Consider the following 20,780-nt stretch of genomic DNA (forward strand, 5'->3'; position numbering starts at 1 on the left):
TTAACATCACAGTTAATTGTGAAAGACAGAAAGCTTTGGGAAGCAGATTTGGCTCAATGGATAGAGCATCCGCCTACCACATGGGAGGTCCAGGGTTCAAACCCCGGGCCTCCTGACCCATGTGATGAGATCGCCCATGCACACTGTTGATGCGCACAAGGAGTGGCCTGCCACACAGAGGTGTCGCCCGTGTAGGGGAACCCCACCTGCAAGAAGTGCACCCTGTAAGGAGAGCTGCCCAGTGTGAAAAAAAAAATGCAGCCCGCCCAGGAGTGGTGCCTCAGAGAGCTGATGCAGCAAGATGACACAACAAAAAGAGAGTTTCCCAGTGCCACTGACAAGAATACAAGCGGACACAAAAGAATACACAGCAAATGGACAGAGAGAGCAGAACAACTTGGGGTGGGGGGGCAGAGAAGGGGACAGAAATAAAATAAAAAATAAATCTTTAAAAAAAAAAAGAAAGTTTTCTCTCTAAGATCTGGAACAAGATAAGGATGCCCACGTTATCACTGTGATTCAACACTGTACTGGGAATTTTAGCCAGAGTAATTAAGGAAGAAAAAGAGGGAAGCAGACTTGGCCCAGTGGTTAGGGCGTCCATCTACCACATGGGAGGTCCGCGGTTCAAACCCCGGGCCTCCTTGACCTGTGTGGAGCTGGCCCATGCGCAGTGCTGATGCACGCAAGAAGTGCCCTGCCATGCAGGGATGTCCCCGCGTAGGGGAGCCCCACACACAAGGAGTGCACCCTGCAAGGAGAGCCGCCCAGCATGAAAGAAAGTGCAGCCTTCCCAGGATTGGCACCGCACACACGGAGAATTGACGCAGCAAGATGACACAACAAAAAGAGACACAGATTACAGTGATGCTGACAACAGAAGCAGACAAAGAAGAACACGCAGCAAAATGGACACAGAGAACAGACAACTGGGCGGGGAGGAAGGGGAGAGAAATAAATAAATAAATAAATCTTTTAAAAAAAAAAAAAAAAGGAGAGAAAGAAAGAATGGCATCCAAATTGGAAAGGAGAGCAAAAGTTTCCCTATTGCAGATGACATGACCCTATATATAGAAAATCCTGAAAAGTCCACAACACATCTTCAAAAGTTAATAAATGAATTCAGCAAAATGGCAGGGTACAAGATCAACACACAAAAAACAGTAGTCTCTACACACTAGTAACAAACAATCGGAAGAGGAAATCGAGATATAAATTACATTTACAATAGCAGGTAAAAGATTGAAATATCTAGGAATAAATCTAGCCAAGGATATAAAGGACTCTACACAGAAAACAACAAAATATTGCTAAAAGAAATCAAAAGAACCTAAATAAATGGAATGGCATTCTGTGTTTCATGAATTAGAAGACTAAGTATTGTTGTCAATTCTACCCAAAGCAATTTATATATTCAATGGAATCTCAATCAAAATTCCAACAGTCTCCTTTGCAGAAATGAAAAAGCCAATCATAAAAATTTATATGGAAGTGTAAAAGGCCCCAAATAGCCAAAGCTATCTTGAAAAGGAATGAAGTTGGAAGACTCACACTTCCCAATCTTAACACGTATTACAAAGCCACAGTAATCAAAACAGCATGGTACTGGCACAAGGACAGACCAATGAAACTGAATTGAGAGTTCAGAAATCAACGTTTACATTTATGGCCAAATGATTTTTGACAAGGGTACCAAATTCACTCATTTGGGAAAGAATAGTCTCTAACAAATGGTGGTAGGAAAGCAAGATATTCATATGCAAAAGAATGAAGGTGGGCCCCTATCATATACAAAAATCAAATCAAAATGGATCAAAGACCTAAAAATAAGAACCAGAACTACAAAATTTCTTGAAGAAAACATAGGGAAGCATCTTCAGGACCTTGGGTTAGGCAATAGTTTCTTAGACACTATACCCAAAGCAAGAGCAACAAAAGAAAAAAATAGATAAATAGGATCTCATAAAATTTAAAATCTTCTGGGCACCAAATAAGTTTATCAGGAAAGTAAAAAGACAACCAGAACAAGCACTTGAAAACCACATATCTGATAAGCGTTTAATATCCAGAATCTATAAAGAAATCCTTCAACTCAACAACAAAAAGACAAATGGGCCAAAAACTTCAATACACATGTATCCAAAGAAAATACACAAATGGGGAAAGAAAAAAAAAAAGCACATGAAAAGTTGGTCAACACTATCTGCCATTAGAAAAATGCAAATCAAAACCACAATGAGATACCATCTCACACCTACTGGAACAGCTACTATTTTTTAAAAAGAAGAAAACTATTAGTATTGGAGAAAATGTCAAGAAATCATTCATTGCTGGTAGCAATGTAAAATGGTGCATCTGATGTGGAAAACAGTTTGGCAGTTCCTCAGAAAGTAAAGTATGGAATTACCACATAACCTGCAATCCTACTTCTTGGTATATACCCAAAAGAACTGAAATCAACCCAAGCGTCCATTAGCCTAATTGAAGAGATAAACGAAATGAGGAAAATACACACAATGGAATATTATTCAACCATAAAAAGGAATGAAGTGCTGATAATATGTGACAACACCGATGAACCTTGAAGATATCATGTTGAGTGAAATAAGCCAGACACAGAAGAATAAATATTGAATGTTCTCATTGATATGACCTAATTAGAATAAGCAAACTCACAGTGTCAGAAACTAGAATACAGGTTACCAGGTTGGGGGTAGAGAATGGGGAGTTAATGCTTAAATTGTACAAAGTTTCTAATTAGGGCAATGGAAAAGTTTTACTAATGAATGGTGGTGATGGTAGCACAACATTGCAAACATAACTAATAGCACTGAATTCTATATTTGAATGTAATTAAAGGGGGGAAATTTTAATTGTATATATGATACTAGAATAAAAATTTAAAAAACAGCTTAGATCTGTACAGCACAGAAACTCTTACTGTGATGGATTATCATTAACAGGACAATTATAAAAATATTCTTCCATGAATTGTTACAAATACACCATACTAATGCAAGTTGTTAGTAATAGAGTGGTATATGGGAATTCTGTATTTTATGCATGATTTTTCTGTAAACTTTTAACTTCTCTAATAAAAAAAATAGGTAGATCTATTTAACTATACATAGAACCATCGCACCATTATTTCAAAGTCAGTGGAAAAAGGAAATTAGGTATGGAGAGTACACCTTTTGAATATTCTAAATATTTTAATTAACTTAAAATATAGCAAACTGAAGAGAATATTAAGGACAGTATTGATAGAGTAATGCTTTCATAGTTAAAAACAAAAACCACAAGTATCTATATAGATTTTAAGAAAATTCAATAGTTCAAGTAACTCAAAGACTCTAATAAAAAGACCAGGATCTGAAAACATAAGAAAAGACAGATTACAAAGGTCACTAATATACCACAGGAATTAAATGTGGTCTACTGATTATATCAGCATGTGGGCAGGGTTCAATTTAAAACAACTCCACAAAGTACCCAAAATAAAATAAAACACAATTGATACTTGTTACACTGATCTGGTTTTAAACTGATTTTATGGGATTATTTCAAATACCATGATTCCCTTTCTACTACATTTATGGTAGACATTAAAGATAAAATTCAAAATCTGAAAGAATCTAATCTACATCAGGGTCACTGATTTCTATATGGAAAGTAGGCAAAATTATGTGTATTTTCTCATTTTGGTGATATATCATAAAAATTCCAGAACTGTAGTCTACATAGAGATATTTCAGAGAGAATTTTAACTTACAACCTTCTTTCATATACCAGGTGAACTGTCACAATAAAAGACACACATAGGGAAGCGGATTGGGCCCAACAGATAGGGCATCCACCTACCACATGGGAGGTCCAATGTCCAAAGCTAGGGCCCCTGACCCGTGTGATGAGCCGGCCCACTCGCAGTGCTGATGCACGCAAGGAGTGCCGTGCCACGCAGGGGTGTGCCCTGCATAGGGGAGCCCCACGCGCAAGGAGTGCGCCCCGCAAGATGAGCCGCCCAGTTTGAAAGAAAGTGCAACCTGCCCAGGAATGGCATTGCACACATGGAGAGCTGACATAACAAGATGAAGCAACAAAATGAGACATGGATTCCAGGTGCTGCTGACAAGAATACAGGCGGACACAGAAGAACACGCAGTGAACGTACACAGAGAACAGACAACTGGGGCGGGACAGAGAAAAGGAGAGACATAAATAAAAAAATAATAAATGTTTAAAAAAATACATATACAACAAGAATAATTTTAAAAGAATAATAATAAAGGTAAAAGATCAAACAAGGAAATGGGTAGAAGTGTTTGTTAACAGACCTGTGGCTATTAAGATACTACGTAATTTAGATTAGGGCATCAAGGCATTAAGAAAGGATTTATTCTAATAAAAACTGTTAACACAAGATATGACAGCAAAACAATGAAAATTTCTCAAACTCATTTCCATTGTTATTTTATCTTTAATGCTCACTCAACTATCTGCTTGTCCAAATTCCTATGCATTATATTGTGCATTTTTCTTCATAAAAGTAACAAATGAATAACCCACTAAAGGAAACAGCTCTGTACTATGAAGAAAACTTAAATCTAGACAGACAAAAATTTTTAAAGCCCTTCAAAATTTAAATGCTAGATCATTTCTAAAGACCAAAATATATATATATATGTACAAACACAAGGCTCAGACTACAGGGAGGAAAGGTAAAACAATAATTCAATTAAAAGGTGCAGTGACAGGAAGCAGATGTGGCTCAAGGAGTTGGGCACCTGCCTACCACATGGGAGGTCCCAAGTTCAGTTCCCAGTTCCTCCTAAAGAAAATGAGCAAGACAGCAAGCTGACACAATGAGATGACTCAGCAAGAAAACACATAAATACAACAAGCAGGGAGTGGAGGTGACTTAAGCAATTGGGCACCTCCCTCCCACATGGGAGGTCCCAGGTTCAATTTCTGGTGCCTCCGAAAAAGAAGAGGAGTAGACAGAGAGCACACAACAGATAGAGAAGCAGATAGCCAGCGCAGACAACGGGGTAGGGGAGATAAAGAAATAAAAAATAAATCTTTAAAAAAAAAATTTTTTTTAAGACCTAGCAGTAGACTGAAACTTTGGAAACTTGATTTTCATTATTTTAAAAGACAGGAAAATATGTTCAATATTTCCATAAATTCAAAAAATATATTTACTTAACTTGGTTCCAATGTTCTAAATCAAATCTCCAAAACTCAGCAATGAAAATGAGCAGTTTCACCAAACAGGTTTATCCTCCACTTCATATTTAACTGAATAATATTTATCTTTAAGAGTCAAAATGACTACACTGGTTATGTATATATATAAATCTGTACATGAAAAAACTTACAGTGAAATTAGAATAGTAGGATTATGAGCACGTTTTTAAAGCAGTTTTATTCAAACACCGTATATGAGCACTTTTTAAAACCACTATTTTTCCAGAGTTTGTCATTTTACATTACTTTTAAATTAAAAATAAATAAACCTGTGGTGTCATGTCTCTTATTCTGTTTCTCTAAAATTATGACTAGTGTAACCTGCAGTACAATACTGCCATTAAAAACAAATTACATTGCCTGGCTTTAGTCTCGGCTCTGCCACTTACTGCTGTAGAACCTTGGACAAGTTAATTAAACCATCTGTGTCTCAGTTTCCTCATCTGTAAAGTGGGAATAGTAAAAGTACCTAATTCCTGGGGTTGTAGTGAGGATTGAGATAATCCACAAAAGGAATTTAGGACAGAGTCTGAAGCACAGAATGCACTCAATAAAAATTAACAATTATTTTGCATTTCTACTGACAAGTTTGACTATAAACTAAGCTGAAAAGCTCTACATAGCAGTTATAGTGGCCAAATCTCACAGGATACTGCTTTAATATCTGACCCACCACAGAGATCAAATCTGGCTTCCCCCGTGGTTTGAAAGTTATCACCAATATGTCACAACAGGAAATGGAAAGTCTATCACCAATAAAACCTGGAAAATAGCCAAATTACTAACATAAATCCACAACCTCAGCAAATCCTTTCCATGAACTGTATGTGCAAAATGAGGTTTAATATTTACATTCCTAATGAGCTATATATGATTGAAAGCACAATTTCCAGGTAAAGATGTAGGTATTTTACATTAATATTGGTTTCTTAAACAAAATAATCTAGGCTGTTAAGCAAAGAATTAAAGTCTTTGATGGCGTGAGGGGCGGGGGCAGATGGGACAAGGAAGGATGAATGTGATGGATTCTGCCAACAGTGGCTGCTCTCATTAACCAGAGGTCATACAAACACAATCAATTTGAGAAAAATCTATAGGTCACACGTAAGGTTTTTAGCCATACTATCTAACAAGAAAGCAATCAGCAGCAGTATCTTTTAAGACCAAAGTGGACAATTTATACATAAGCACTGTAACAGCCGAATATACTCTTAAACTACAGATACTATTTACTAGTGATTCACAAAGGCATATAAGATTTGACAACAGTTATTTCCACATTATCCTCATCGAGAAAATAATCTACTAAATTAACTCTTTGGGGTTGGGAAAAAAAAGCATTTCTGGAGAGATTTAACAATTACACATGCCACAATGATGCTGCAGTAACTGAACTGCACACTAATGTTTACGTTTGCAGAACTGAACTTCTGAATTATTAAAAAAAAAAAACAATAGTCACTGTGGACTCATTTCTCATAAACAGGATTCCCCCCCAAAGAAAAGAAAAATCTCGTCGTGTAATACCCATAGGAAGTATTTGCAATTTTCTTCTATATGTCCCACATTTTTAAATGCCATATAAATAAAGCATATCATATACAAAATAAATTTCTGAGTTTCTAAGGTAATTTCTGGCACAACACTTTTAAGATCAAAACAAATATTACATATACACAAAATATGTTTATATATATATATACATATAAATCTTAACTAAAGACAGAAAAGCTGAATAACCAAATTTGAGTAAATTTAGCGAAGGTAAAATCCACTCTAGAGTTCAAAATTAATTTTTTCCTGGAACCTACTTCCATTCTAGTCACAGGTCTTCGATGCTTCCTTAAGGAAATGGGTGAGATTTTAAAGAATGTTGCGAGTATAGACAAAATCAGGGTAGGTTTAACATCATGTAGGTACATCTGTTTTAAAAGAAACGGAGATGACAGCCCTGGCCTCACAGTTGACCCAAAATCCGTGAACGTGACAGCTAACGAATCTCCGCTCACACAGTGCAACTCACCTCGCAGTTCAGAGGCATAGCAAAATCGGTGGCTGTTTTCTGCGCTGCTTTAGGATTCTGCATCTGTTTCACACCTAAAACCTAGCTACCCAGGGAGTTTCACCTGAAGAAAGCTTGACACACAACGAAAACTATCGCGATCTAAAAGCTACCTGGGGTTTTCTGATGAAGAGGTTATGGAAATTTTGCCCGATGGGACTTTTTTCGTCCTCCTTTAAGCACGGGAGCAGCATTAAGTTAAATCCTCTTGCTTTAGGGCCCAAGAGTCAACCTGCTTCTACCGCAAATTAAAAATCAAAACCTCCAACCTCACTTTCCTGTTAAAAGACTAAAACTGAATTCATTGTCCAACTCGAAAGCGAGGTAGGATGGCTTTCAACCCTTCTTCCTCTACACTCCCACCGCACGGAGACTCTGAGAAAGGGGCTGTGGATTCCGGACCCGATCAGCCCCGACCCACAGGAAAAACTGCAGGAGCTCGGAGCCCGACAGGTGCGTCCTCGCGTCGGCGCGTGACGTCAGCGCGTTGACCTGTACGGCCGTTCAGCGTCCGACCGCCCCAGTACCGCCCCCTCAGGCGTCTACCGCGTCCGGATCGGCGCCTATTGGGTGGTTTGAGAATGATGGGCGGGCCGGGGCTGGGGCCCCCGGAGGAGGACGCCGGAGCGGCAAGCTGGGTGTGAAGCGCTGCCCTCCCATTGGGCTGGCGGCGGAGTCACGTCGCTCACCCGCTGCTGTTTGGCCGCCCGGTTACCTTGCGGAAGGATAGTAGGTAGCTGCCTTGGGGGTGGCGACTCGCCGAGGCCGCAAGCTTGTGCTGTCCCTAACGTCCTCGCGAAGCCTGAATTCCACCCGGCGAGGCTGGATAACAGCGTGCGGGAGTAGCGCGTTGAAACACCGGCCCCGAACGTGGAGAGCAGACGCAGCCGTCGACGAGCGCTAGCTGCTAAAACTTAGATCGAAAGAAATGTGAGCCACGGAATTTAGATGAGCACCAAATACCGCTTGTATTTGTAGGTCGCGGACAGGAAATACAGGGGTGTTACCTCGCCTTATAGATCGTTGCCGTTTATGCGGCTAACTTCTTATAAAGGAAACTTATAATCCAAATAATTTTCAAAAATAATTCTCGGAAATTAAGTATTTTGGAGAAAATATATGGCCCAAGATTTCGATATGGTCTGCATTGAATTTATTTCAGTTTAGCAAGTAGTTATTGAACTCCTAACATATCCGAGTCACAAAAGTTGGTAAATCCGTACTCAAGAAGTGTGTACGCCGATGCAACAAAGTGATAAATGAGTGCTCAAGAAAAACGCTCCGTCGAGGAATAGCGTGGGAGAAAGAGTTGACAACTGATTTGGATTTCAAAGGTTGAAAAAATTGGGAGGGGGAGAGATGGCAGTCCCTGACAGAAATACCAGGCAGGAGAGAAAGAAATGTGTTTTCCTACTATTACTTCAATATAAGATGCAAGATATAAGTTGAAAATAATGAGGTCAGATGAGGATGCAGAAGTTAGCAATTATAATAAAGAGTATTTTATCCTAGGTAATAGCCTTTGGGAAGTTTTGTTTATACTTTTCCCACAAACTTTTTACTGTAAAATATCCAACATCCAGAAAACTTGAAAGAACAGTACATTACATACACATAAGTAATTTTTCCTTTCTTTAAGGTATATGGTAAACATTAAAAATTTAATTTTTAAAATTCTAAATTCAGCTTTTTTAGTAGTTGCTTATGACATCGAAGGATTTTAATCATGGTCATGACAGGGTCAGAATCATCTAGATTAAAAGTTTTTGCTATATTAGCTACCTCTATATTTGGTTGCATTTTTTTCCTGAAGCATTTTAAAGTAAATGCAGACATCATAACACTTTACTCCTAGATACTTAAATGTGCATTCTCATAAGAATAACGACCATCTCCAATCCAATTAAAATACAATTATGACAACTAGGAAAATTACTAATAACTCCCTAATATCCTCAAATAATCAGTCCATATTTTAATTTCACCAACTGTTCAAAAAAAATGCCTTTTGCAGCTTTTTGTTTTCCTCAAACCAAGATCTAGTCAAGGTTCAAGCATTGCATTTGGTCATTATGGATTTTTTTTTGTTTAATGTTTTTTAAAAGGTACCAGTATTTGAACCCAGAACCTGATACCTGTGTAGCAGGTACTCCACCACTGAGCTATACCTGCTCTACTGGTTATTGTGTTTCTTGTATCTCTTAGAATCTCTAACAGTCCCCTCAATTTTTCATGACATTAACTTTCTAAAGAGACCAGACAAGTTTCTTGTAAAATGCCAGACATTCAGTAGTTTGTTTTTTAATTATGAGTAATATGTGTCTTTAAATGTTTTGAAACAGTATGTAAAGTATAAAATGAAAATTGAAGGTGTCCTGCACAACTTAACCAATCTTAATGCCACTCATCCCACCACGCCCTCCATCCCCCCAAAAAGCTAGTAACTGTTAAGTATGTCTTAGGTATATTTCCAGGAACTTACTGTGCATATAAAAAAGTATTATACATATGTAAAAATGATGGAGTAAACATTAGTATTTCTATTAGGAGATATTTCCTTTGGCTTGGTCAAACATTTTAATAAATGTTGGAGTAGAAGAGCCTAGTATTGAGTCATCTGATTCCTAGAATTCAGGGAGGCACATGAAGCTGCACTGAGAAGTTTGGAGGTTTTTTCCTTTTGAGAGAAGAAAGGTAGGGAAAGGAGCCAAGAAGCCCTGGAGAAGGAGCTAATGTCAGAGAAGAGTTTGCCATCAAACATTTTAAAGTGGGGTATACAATGAAATCTTTGTTTCCCTACCTAATGTTTTATTAAACTCTACATAGCACACTAATGCATTTGACTATGTACATACTTTGGGATCATCTGCTAAGAGCACAAGAGAATAATGAATATCTAATTTACATATATATATCGTTTAGTATCTTCAAGGCACATAGTGAGTTCTCTATAAGCATTAATGTTACTAAAATTCTTCTAGGTTTATTCATTCTTTTGGATAGTTACATATAACCTATAACATTAAGGGGTTTTAATCAGGACCCTATGTCATGATTTTATTTGTGGTTTTACTGTGAGGTCCCCATTTTCTTGCTGGTTGTAGGATTGAGATCCCTGGTCTCTTGCTAGCTGTTGACCAAAGACTGCTCTCAACTAGAGACCACCCTCAAGTCCTAACCATGTGGCCATGTCACAACATGGTAGTTTACCTCTTCAAGGTCAATAAAATAAGAATTTCTCTTTCTTTCAAATCTCTTTGATGTCTTTTATGGAATCACCTAATTAGGCATAGCACACTTAAGAAAATCTCATTTTTCATTAACTCAAAGTCAATTGAGGGAAGCAGATGCAGCTCAAGAGATTAGGCTCCTGGCTACTACGTGGGAGGTCTATGGTTCAGTTCCTTTTGCCTCCTAAAGAAGACAGCAAGCTGGCAGAAATGGCAGGCATGCAAGCTGACACATCAAGATGCTGCAGCAAGGGATAGAAGAAGAAAAACATAATGAGAGGCACAGCAAAGCAGGGAGCGGATGTTCCTGATGCCTCCTAAAGAGGACAAGCAGGATGGCAAGCTGGCATGATGGGCAGGCATAGTGAGCTGATGCAACAAGATGATATAACAAGGCAAGAGGAAAAACATAAAGAGACATAACAAAGTAGGGAACAAAGGTGACTTAAGAGATTAGGCTCCTCCTTCTGATGCCTTCTTTAGGAGGTATTGGTTCCTTCTGGTGCCTCCTAAAGAAACAAAGAAGATGAACAGCAAGTGCAAAACAATGAGGGGGTGGGGAGAGATAAATAAAATTTTAAAAAACATACATTCAAAGTCATTTAATAACCTTATGGGAGTGAAATTCACTATATTCACAGTCTAGTACACACTCAAAGAGAGGGGATTATATAGGGAATGTACATCAGGGGATGGGAATCTGGGGGCAATCTCAAAATTCTGCCTACCACAGTCCATCCTCTGGCACCCAAAGATTCACATGCAAAAACATTTACCCCTTAGAAGTTCTCAAGATTCTCATCCCATTACAGCATTTGTCCAAAGTCCAAAACCTCATCATCTAAACCTAAATTTCATGTAAATCAGGTAAGGATAAGATCTGTGGGTGCAAACCATTAATTCCTCTCAATCTGTTGACCTGTTAAAGAGGCAAGTTAAGGAAATAGATGTGGTTCAACCAATTGGGCTCCCATCTACCATATAGGAGGTCCAGGGTTCAATGCCCAGGGCCTCCTGGTGAGTGCAAGCTGGCCCACTTAGAGTGCCCACATGGGAGTACTGGCCAATGCGGAGAGCTGGTGTAGCAAGATGATGCAACAAGAGACACAGAGGAGAGAAAATAAGAAGACTGTGATGGTTAGGCTGTTGTGTCAACTCGGCCAGGTAATTGTGCCCAGTTTTTTGGTCAAGCAAGCACTGGGCTAACTGTAATACAGGGCATTTATGAACTTTAGTCACCATTGACTTTACTGCAGTGGTAAATCATAGCTGGTTATAATTACATCAATCAGGGAGCTTGCCATCAGCAATGAGAGATGCTTAACCCAATCAGTTGAATCCCTTAAAAGGGGAAGTGATTCCAGCATTGAGAGCATTTACCAGCTTGTCTTTGGACAGCCAACATCTCCCAGAACTCGTCAAGGCAACTTTCATTGCCTACCTGTGGAACCTGGACTTGTGCATCCCCACGGCTATGTGATAGACTCTTATAAAATTGCATACTGTTGACAGATTTCTCTTGTTGATTCTGTTTCCCTAGAGAACCCTGACTAATACAAAGACGTAGCTGAACAGGGTGTTGAAGTGGTGCAAAAGAGTTTTTACCTCTCTCCCTCTCCAGAAAGTCCCAGGATCGTTCCCGGAGCTGCCTAATGAGAATACAAGCAGACACAGAAGAACACACAGCAAATGGACACAGAGAGCAGACAACGGGAGGAATGGGGGTGGGGGGGGAGCAAATAAAATAAATCTTTAAAAAAAAACAAAACAGGGCAAGTTATTTGCTCCCAATACTTCCAACATACATTGGTGTGGCAGGCATATGTAACAAGTATAGGCATTCTGGTTCAAAAAGTTAGAGTCACTGATGCCAAACAGTTCTCAAATCATCAAGGCACATACTGGATTATTCTTGACTAGGTTTCAAAGCCTGACAATAATCTTCTGTAGTTCTTTGCTCTCCCCTCTGGGTCTTTGCTTTAAGCCTCTGAGGTTTTTTTTTTTTATTTCATGAAAGGGAGCAGGTGTTCACAGCCGAGTAATCAGTAGAACTTTGGGGTCCAACAGCCTGCTTTTCACTTTTTTAATCCATCTACCCCTTTTAGTCTAAGTGGGCAGTGTTTTTATTGTAACAATTTTCTAAAGAACTTTGTGGATTTTGCATAAATTTCACAGGGATTCACTCCATTAGACAAAAATCACACCCATAAATCCTTTCAAGATATACTCTTCTCTATTTTTGAACCCTGCTGAGATAGATAAGAATCAAACACTTAAACTTCCTGGAATCCCTCTGTTTTGGAAAAGATCTGTGATACACACCCTTAATCTCTTTAAAGGGCCCTTTGAGTGACTAGTTGCTCTGACCTTTTGATCGCTCTAAAGTTTTAGCAAAAGATTATGTGGTCACACGCTTACGGTTTCCTCTATGTGAAGTTTTGGTAGCCATTTTTTACCTTTAGCATCTTTTGCCATTAGGAGAGGCTGAGAATTTTCAAAATCACCCAATCCTACTTCCTTCTTGTTTAATAGTTCTTTTCTCAATTAGATACTTTCCTCTTGCATTTTAATAGAAACAGCAGGAAGAAACCAGGCAGTATCTTCAGCCCTTCTATTGGAAATTTCTTTGTTATATAATCAAGATCATCACTTAAAAGTTCTGCTTTCCACATAACTGTAGGTATCTATTCAACTAGGCTTCTGCCACTGTATAACAAGAATCCCCCTTCATCCAGTCTTCAATAACATGTTTCTCACTACCTTGTGTGTCTCACAGGCAGTGTCTTTGAAGTCCAGAATTCTGCTAACAGTTTGTGCAAGAATTGTCAAGCTTTCTCTAAGATGATTATGTACAGTCTAGGAAGAGGTTTAAGAATTTACATTTTAACAAGTTTTCCAAATACTGAAGCTACTACTAGTCTGGGGATCACATTTAGAGAACCACCGTTCTAGACAACATTATTTGTGGCTTTGCTATACTTCCAAAGATTATCCACCTTCCATTTAGTATATCTGTAGAGTGTTGTAGTCATTCTGCGAATGCACAATGGACTCCTCACCCAGAATTTGGTTTGCATATTGAGACTGATGATGCCACACACTAACATACAACAAGAGGGTATGGAAAAGTTTGTTACTCACATAATGAGACTTTCTGGGTAAAGCAGAGCAACCTCCAAAGTTGGTCTGAAAATGACTGCAAAGAGGAAACTGACTTGGAATTTTAGTGATAGTTAGGGCATGAGACATGCTGACATAGTCAGCACATGGTTTATAACTTTCCCTTGGCACCAAAGTAGAAAGCACGTGGTTGCCCAGATATGGGGCAGAAGGAGAAGGCAGCTGTGAGGCTGAAAAGCTGACAGCGAATGTCAAAAATTGGAATCAGACATTTAATTACAGGGGATTTTAAGTTATCTAACAGTGCAAAAGTATGGTATTTTACTGAATTTTTGGACACAGTAGATAGGTCTCTCAGTCTTCTTTAACAAAAATATAAAATGGAGTCCAAATCAATTATAAATATCTCCAATATTGTATAGTGTTATGTGACAAAGCCAATAATGAATAATATTTGTGATTACATTTTGATACATGTATATACATTTGTAAATCTGTAATATTATATCCACAAATTCATCTCTTGGTAGAATGATTGTAATTGATTTTTTTTTTAAGATTTATTTATTTATTTATTTCTCTCCCAGTCCCCGCCCACCCTGGTTGTCTGTTCTCTGTGTCTATTTGCTGCGTCTTCTTTGTCCGCTTCTGTTGTTGTCAGCGGCACGGGAATCTGTGTTTCTTTTTATTGTGTCATCTTGTTGTGTCAGCTCTCCGTGTGTGCGGCGCCATTCCTGGGCAGGCTGCACTTTCTTTGGCGCTGGGCAGCTCTCCTTAGGGGGCACACTCCTTGCACGTGGGGCTCCCCTACATGGGGACACCCCTGCGTGGCAGGGCACTCCTTGCGCGCATCAGCACTGTGCATGGGCCAGCTCCACACGGGTCAAGGAGGCCCGGGGTTTGAACTGCAGACCTCCCATGTGGTAGACAAATGCCCTAACCGCTGGGCCAAGTGATATATTTTTCTTGCCCCTTTTGGATTTTCCTATTTTTTAGCAATGGTAATGTTATACGAGTCAAGATTTTTGGTTCCAAATAACAGAAACCATCTGGCCAAAAAGAAGCAGGAAAATAATTTACTTAAAGGATATTGAGCAGATCTCAAAATTGATGTTAAGACTGAGAAACAGTAGAGATTTCTAGGGATAATTGTGGCCTAGAGCCAGAGAATTAATATAGCCTTGAGGTACACTGTAAAGATATGCTGCTGCCCCAGCTAGGTAAGAGAAAGCTGCTTCTGGTGTTCCCTGCTTACTGGGAAAGAGAAATAGCCGAATAGCTATGAATTTAATTGATATTATAATTCAATAACATACAGGATTGAATTTAGTCTGCATTTTGTCTCTGTCAGCCCTATGAATATACAAGATAGACCTTGTAATGAGAACTCATAAAAATTCCCTTTCTGTCTGAAACTGTCTTGAGCTGAGAATTTAAAATCTTGATTCCCTTTTTATTTTTTAAAAATCTATCCAGTTTAATCTAGCAATAATCATCCTTTCCCACAGTTCTTATATTCTTCATTATCCTCATAACAATCTATAATGGCTGTCATTCTATTTGCTAATGACTTGCTTTTAATATGTGCTTCATCTTACATGCAGCAAATGATCATTTAAGTAACTATTTACCATTGTATGCCATGGATTTCCGGACCCCATCATCTCATAATCTGCACTGCTTTCTATCCCAACCAGGCTAGACAATAAATGTCAAATTCCCATATCCTTTAAAATCTGTTATCTGTGTCCACTTTCGATACCTATTATTATAATGTACCAGCCAAGAGTCTTATTGGTTAGTGTTCTTATTTCAAAGAACAAATTCACTTTAGCTAGTAAAACATCTGTAGATAGATCATAGAATCATTAAAGGACTACAGAAAAGTCTCTAGACTTAGAGTCCCAGATTATTCCAAGAGCCATAACACAGAGCTGTCTTGCCAATGGGGTTGCTAACTCTTCTGTAACTGGAAAGTTGTCAAATCAACACACCACTGCCATAGCTTCAGACTTTAGAATCTGTAACTGACAGATTACAAATGGAAGAAAAAAGGTAAAGAACCCTGCTTTAGGCTGTATTTTGAAAGACAGGAAGATCTTAGCCTATGAAAAAGCAGGAAATAGTTTTTTCTGTAGCAAAGGTATTTAATTCAATTAACTTAGAAACAGCAGGAAAATGGCTCTTTAATAAAGAACACTATGTCAATTTAGACAGGAGGGTTCTCTAAAATCAGCATGTGAATGGACAAAACTCTACTCCTCAGGAAAACTCCTCCAGGATATAAACTTAATTGTTCATGGGAAGTGGACTTGGCCCAGTGGTTAGGGCATCCGTCTACCACATGGGAGGTCCACAGTTCAAACCCTGGGCCTCCTTGACCTGTGTGGAGCTGGCCCATGCGCAGTGCTGATATGTGCAAGGAGTGCCCTGCCACGCAGGGGTGTCCCCCGTGTAGGGGAGCCCCACATGCAAGGAGTGCGCCCCATAAGGAGAGCCGCCCAGCACAAAAGAAAGTGCAGCCTGCCTAAGAATGGCGCCGCACACACGGAGAGCTGACACAACAAGATGATGCAACAAAAGGAAACACAGATTCCCATGCTGCTGACAACAAAGGAAGTGGACAAGAAGAAGACACAGCAAATAGACATAAAGAACAGACAACCAGGGAGGGGAGGGGGGAAGAAAATAAATAAATAAAATAAATAAATCTTTAAAAAAAATTAAAAATTAAAAAAAAATAAATGTTCCAAGGTGCAACTGAAATTTTACTGAAGTAGTACAGAAACTGAGGGAAAGTCCCTCACCTTTCTTCAAAGGCTGTATTGAGAAAAGCCAGGTGCTACACTGGAAACTCTTGTGAACAAGGTCAATGAGAGTCAGATTAGAACAAAAGGTAAAACTCCTTCACCCACCCCTCAGGGAAGGGGAGAAATCATTGTTAACCCCACGCACAGCTGGGCAATAACAGAAACCTGGAATGAAAGGGCCGATTAAGGGAGACTTACCACAGTATTAAAACCAAATATTTAAGCCATAGCTTCCTAAATATAGCCTCCTTGCTAAAAAACAAAACAAAACAGACAAAAAAATCTGTTAACCAAACAATACCCAGATAACTTTTTCTCATATGTATGTTTTCAAGAACAAGTTTGAGAACTAAAATCAGCACTGATCCCAGAAGAAATCTTAAAAGCTGTAAAAAACCAAAGGCGTGGAATATGGAAAACCTGAAGAAAACCATATGAAAAAAATGAGATTCATGAGCCAAAATAATGAGTTATGTTTCTGTTTGTTTCTGTTTGTGTGATGGTCTATTTGTGTCTGTCTGTTTGTTCAATGTATATTTTCATACCTCTGGATCACAATATCAAAATTTTACTTTTTAAATTTTATTTTTAAAGAAGGTTTCAGTTGCATAAATGAGACATTGAAAATATTAGAGGATACCATATACCCTCCCCTCTCACACTTTTCCCCATTAACATCTTTCCTTTGTGTGGTACATTTGTTACAATTAATGAGCATGGATTAAAGCATTGCTACTAACCACGGCCTATAGCTTACATTAGAATTTACACTTTGCACTGCACATTTTTATAGATATTGGCAAAATGTACAATGGCCTATATTCATCATTACAATGTCATTCAGAACAATTCCAATGTCCCAAAAATGCCCCATGTCTCATCTACTCTTCCGTTTCCTTCTCAGAACCTCTGGTGACCACTGCCCTTATATCAATGTTACAAAATCTTCCATTGCCAGAATAATAACAAGTCTCCTTCAGTCTATAGTTGCATTCCACCCTTATGTTTGTTCATTTCTCAGTCTTGAGGATTTTAGGATGGTGATGCCCACTATGTTTCTGAATGAGACAGGGTTTATATTCCATGGGGCAGATGGATGGAACCATTCTGTTTGCAATTGTAGATACTCTGTTCTTTCGCCTGGGCATTGTTTCATCATCATCATTTTGTTAGTTGTCCTGGGCAAGTCCGAAGAACTGGATAGTAAATCTTGCAACACTGCTGAGCTGTACGGCTTAACCAGCATGTGAATAGGTGAAAGATCTAAGTCTCTGGTACATATATTTAATGAGTATAGTGTTAATTATAGGTTCAAATAAAAAGGGCAGAAGAGCCATGTATAGGGAAATTATAAATGAGTCTAACACATTGGGAACATATATTCCAAGGTAAGGCCCTCTGACAGTGTGCTGAATTCCTGAGATTGTCTGCCCTGCCTATAGTGTCTAGATGTCTCTAGAGCCCTCAGGAGAACCTCTGCTTGAGGCATTGTTTACTGTGGCAGTCAGTGAGATCCTCCAGAGATGTGCATAAGCATAACCTATGTAACGACCTCCTAACTCACTTTGAAATCTCTTAGCCATAAAGACTCATTTGTTTTTACCATTTCCCCCCTTTGGATCAAGGTCTTTTTCCAAGTACATTGCTGTTGATGCTTGGTAATAATCCCTTGGTGCCAGGAAGGCTCATCCTTGGGAGTCATGTCCCACTCTGGGGGGATGGTACTCAGTTTATATGCTGAATTTGGCTTAGAGAGAGGCTGTGTTTGAGCAACAAGGAGGCTTTCAGGAGGTAATTCCTAATCAATATATAATAAGTTAAGTTTCAATTTCATAAGAACAAGGTTCATAAGTACAACCATCAATGTCAAGGGTCTGGTGTATTGGTTTGTCCTCCTCCTTCACTAAGCACTGCCCATGTACTCTAGGGATCTTGCTGCTCTATTGCAGATTATAGCAGGACTTCCCAGGATGGGAATTAATATTCTGTCGGTTATTGTGTGGGTCTCACCCACCAAGACAACACCCCATGACCACTTGAACACATTCATATTCCATAGAATGCTGCTGTATTCAAATTGCTAAAAATTGAAATAAATTATTTTATATATATGTAAATGAGTATTCCTGGAGCCTGAAATTAGAAAAGTCAAACGAGATGAAAATGGTCATATAGAAATCTAAATATAGAAATATTGAAAGAAGAAAAAAAGGTCTTTTTTTCCCCTCATCTCCTTGACTTACTCTGCCCCCTAGGGCCTTCTCCTTGAGAGAGCAATTGGGCGAGGGCTAGGTGTGATAAGATAAGGGAGGTGTGAGTTTAGCAATTCTGTCTACTAGGCCTGGAAATTAATAGTGATAGGGACAGAGGGGATATTACAGAATAAACCCTTTATTGCATAGTCTATCCTGTAATTCCCCAATTAAATTTTTAACAGTCTTGAGATGAGAGTAATTAATAACCCAATGGCCTAATTTCAGTAAGTAAAAAGCTTCAGTAAGCTTTTCTTGAGAGCTATGGAAAGTTTTTTTCTAAATTATAATGAAAACAAATAAAACAATTATAATATATTCTCCAGAGCCTAATAGTATGCTTCTCCCTTCCTCCCTCCCTCCCACCCCCGGAGATGGCTCCCTTGTCTGTTTGTTCATTGTTTGTTCATTGTCAGTTTCTTCTTTAGGAGACACCAGAAACCGAGCCCAGAACCTCCCTTGTGGGAGGTGGGTGCCCAACTGCTTGAGTCACATCTGTTCCCTGCTCATTTTTGTTGTTGTTTTTGCTTGCTGTCTACTCTTTATTTGCGCATTGTCTTGCTAGTTATTTTTGTTTATTGTCTTTTCTTCCTTGTCTGCTCATTGTTTTTGCTTGATGTCTGCTCATTGTCTACTTGTTGTTTGTTTGTCTTCTTTAGGCAGCACCGGGAACTGAACCCAGGACCTCCCATGTGGGAAGTGGACACCCAATTGCTTAAGCCATGTCCACTCCCTATCAGTATGCTTTTTTTTTTTTAAAGATTTGTTTGTTTATGCCCGCTCCTCATTGTTTGAGCTTGCTGTCTGCTCTCTGTGTCCATTCGCTGTATGCTATCTGTATCTGCTCATCCTCTCCTTAGGAGGTACGGGGAACAGAACCTGGGACCTGCCATGTGGGAGAGAGGGCTCAGTTGCTTGAGTCACCTCAGCTCCCAGCTTCGTTGTGTCTCTCATTGTCTTTCCTCTTTATGTCTCTTTGTTGTGTCATATTGATGCACCAGCTCGCCACACCTGCCCATCACGCCAGCTCACTGTCTTGCTTATCTTCTCCAGAAGGCACTAGGAACTGAACCCATGACCTCCTGTGTGGTAGGCAGGAGCTCAATCACTTGAGCCGCATCCACTTCCCTGTCAGTATGCTTTTGAGGTTATTTATAATTTTAAGATATGATAAAAACAGTATTTCTAACCTTCTATGAAGGAAAAGAAAAAAGAAAACATTTCTTACATAAAATATCATTTAAATTTTATTCTTGTTGGGTATAATCTCCCTAGGTTTATCCAGATACTAATGAGTTACCAATAGGTCTGTTAAATTTTTAAGATGACAATTAATGAAATTATTATTTTTACAAATGTCATTTAAAAATAATTGTTTTGCCTAAAGTAAAATGATGAGTTTTTCACAGAGGAGAATGAGGACTATAAGACAGCACTTAAGTGAATACGGAAAGTAATAGAAGGGCTGTGAAAGTTTGTTTAAGGGAGTTTGAGTGTGTTTTGTCTTAAAATAAAGAAGCGGTTTTCATGAAATGAGGGTGGAAATATGCAGGACAAGACCTGAATGGATATGAAAAGTTATAGAGGGCTTCTGAAAGTAAATTTCATCTGTTGCTGACTATAATCTAATCAGCTTATTGAAAGGTGGAATTTTGACTTAAGGTGAAGTTACTAATCTATATGGTTATAAATGGTTAAAAGAGATTCTAGGAAATTACAAATTGTGGGAAGTTGTAAAAGCATTTTCTAAACTGAGGGATTTGATTATTTCAGGAAGCCATTATTAACTAAAAATCTATGAATTGATATTGATAACAAAAAATAACTTCATAGCAGAGAAACCTTTCAAACACCACCTTAATCCATTATAATCTATGCTTACTAGGAACTGCTTATTAAATGGTGTACTGATGCAAAACTAAAAACCTTATTAGAATGCTTAATATACTTTATGTTGGCTTCACTATACACTTAATGGTTTAAAAAAAAAAAACCAGAGGTGCTGCTATTTTGTAAGTTAAGTCTTTTCCAAATATTTCACTAACTTATTTGTCACTGT

The 20,780-nt window shown here is 38.7% G+C and overlaps 1 protein-coding gene across 4 annotated transcripts in view; it reads right to left on the reverse strand.

The window, feature by feature from the left end:
- CLCN3 (chloride voltage-gated channel 3) overlaps positions 1-7,832 on the reverse strand; it is a 116,560-nt gene extending 108,728 nt beyond the window's left edge. Inside the window, exon 1 of one of the 4 annotated variants that reach the window (XM_071214171.1) lies at positions 7,271-7,832. The gene's annotated coding sequence lies outside the window, so the exon portion shown is untranslated. The remainder of the gene's footprint in view (positions 1-7,270) is intronic. The other 3 variants (XM_058309206.1, XM_058309122.1, XM_058309218.2) reach the window with 3 other exon arrangements.
- Between the last annotated feature and the right edge of the window lie 12,948 nt (positions 7,833-20,780).

Source organism: Dasypus novemcinctus, chromosome 1 (assembly GCF_030445035.2).
Source record: "Dasypus novemcinctus isolate mDasNov1 chromosome 1, mDasNov1.1.hap2, whole genome shotgun sequence".
In the NCBI taxonomy this organism is placed as follows: domain Eukaryota; kingdom Metazoa; phylum Chordata; class Mammalia; order Cingulata; family Dasypodidae; genus Dasypus; species Dasypus novemcinctus.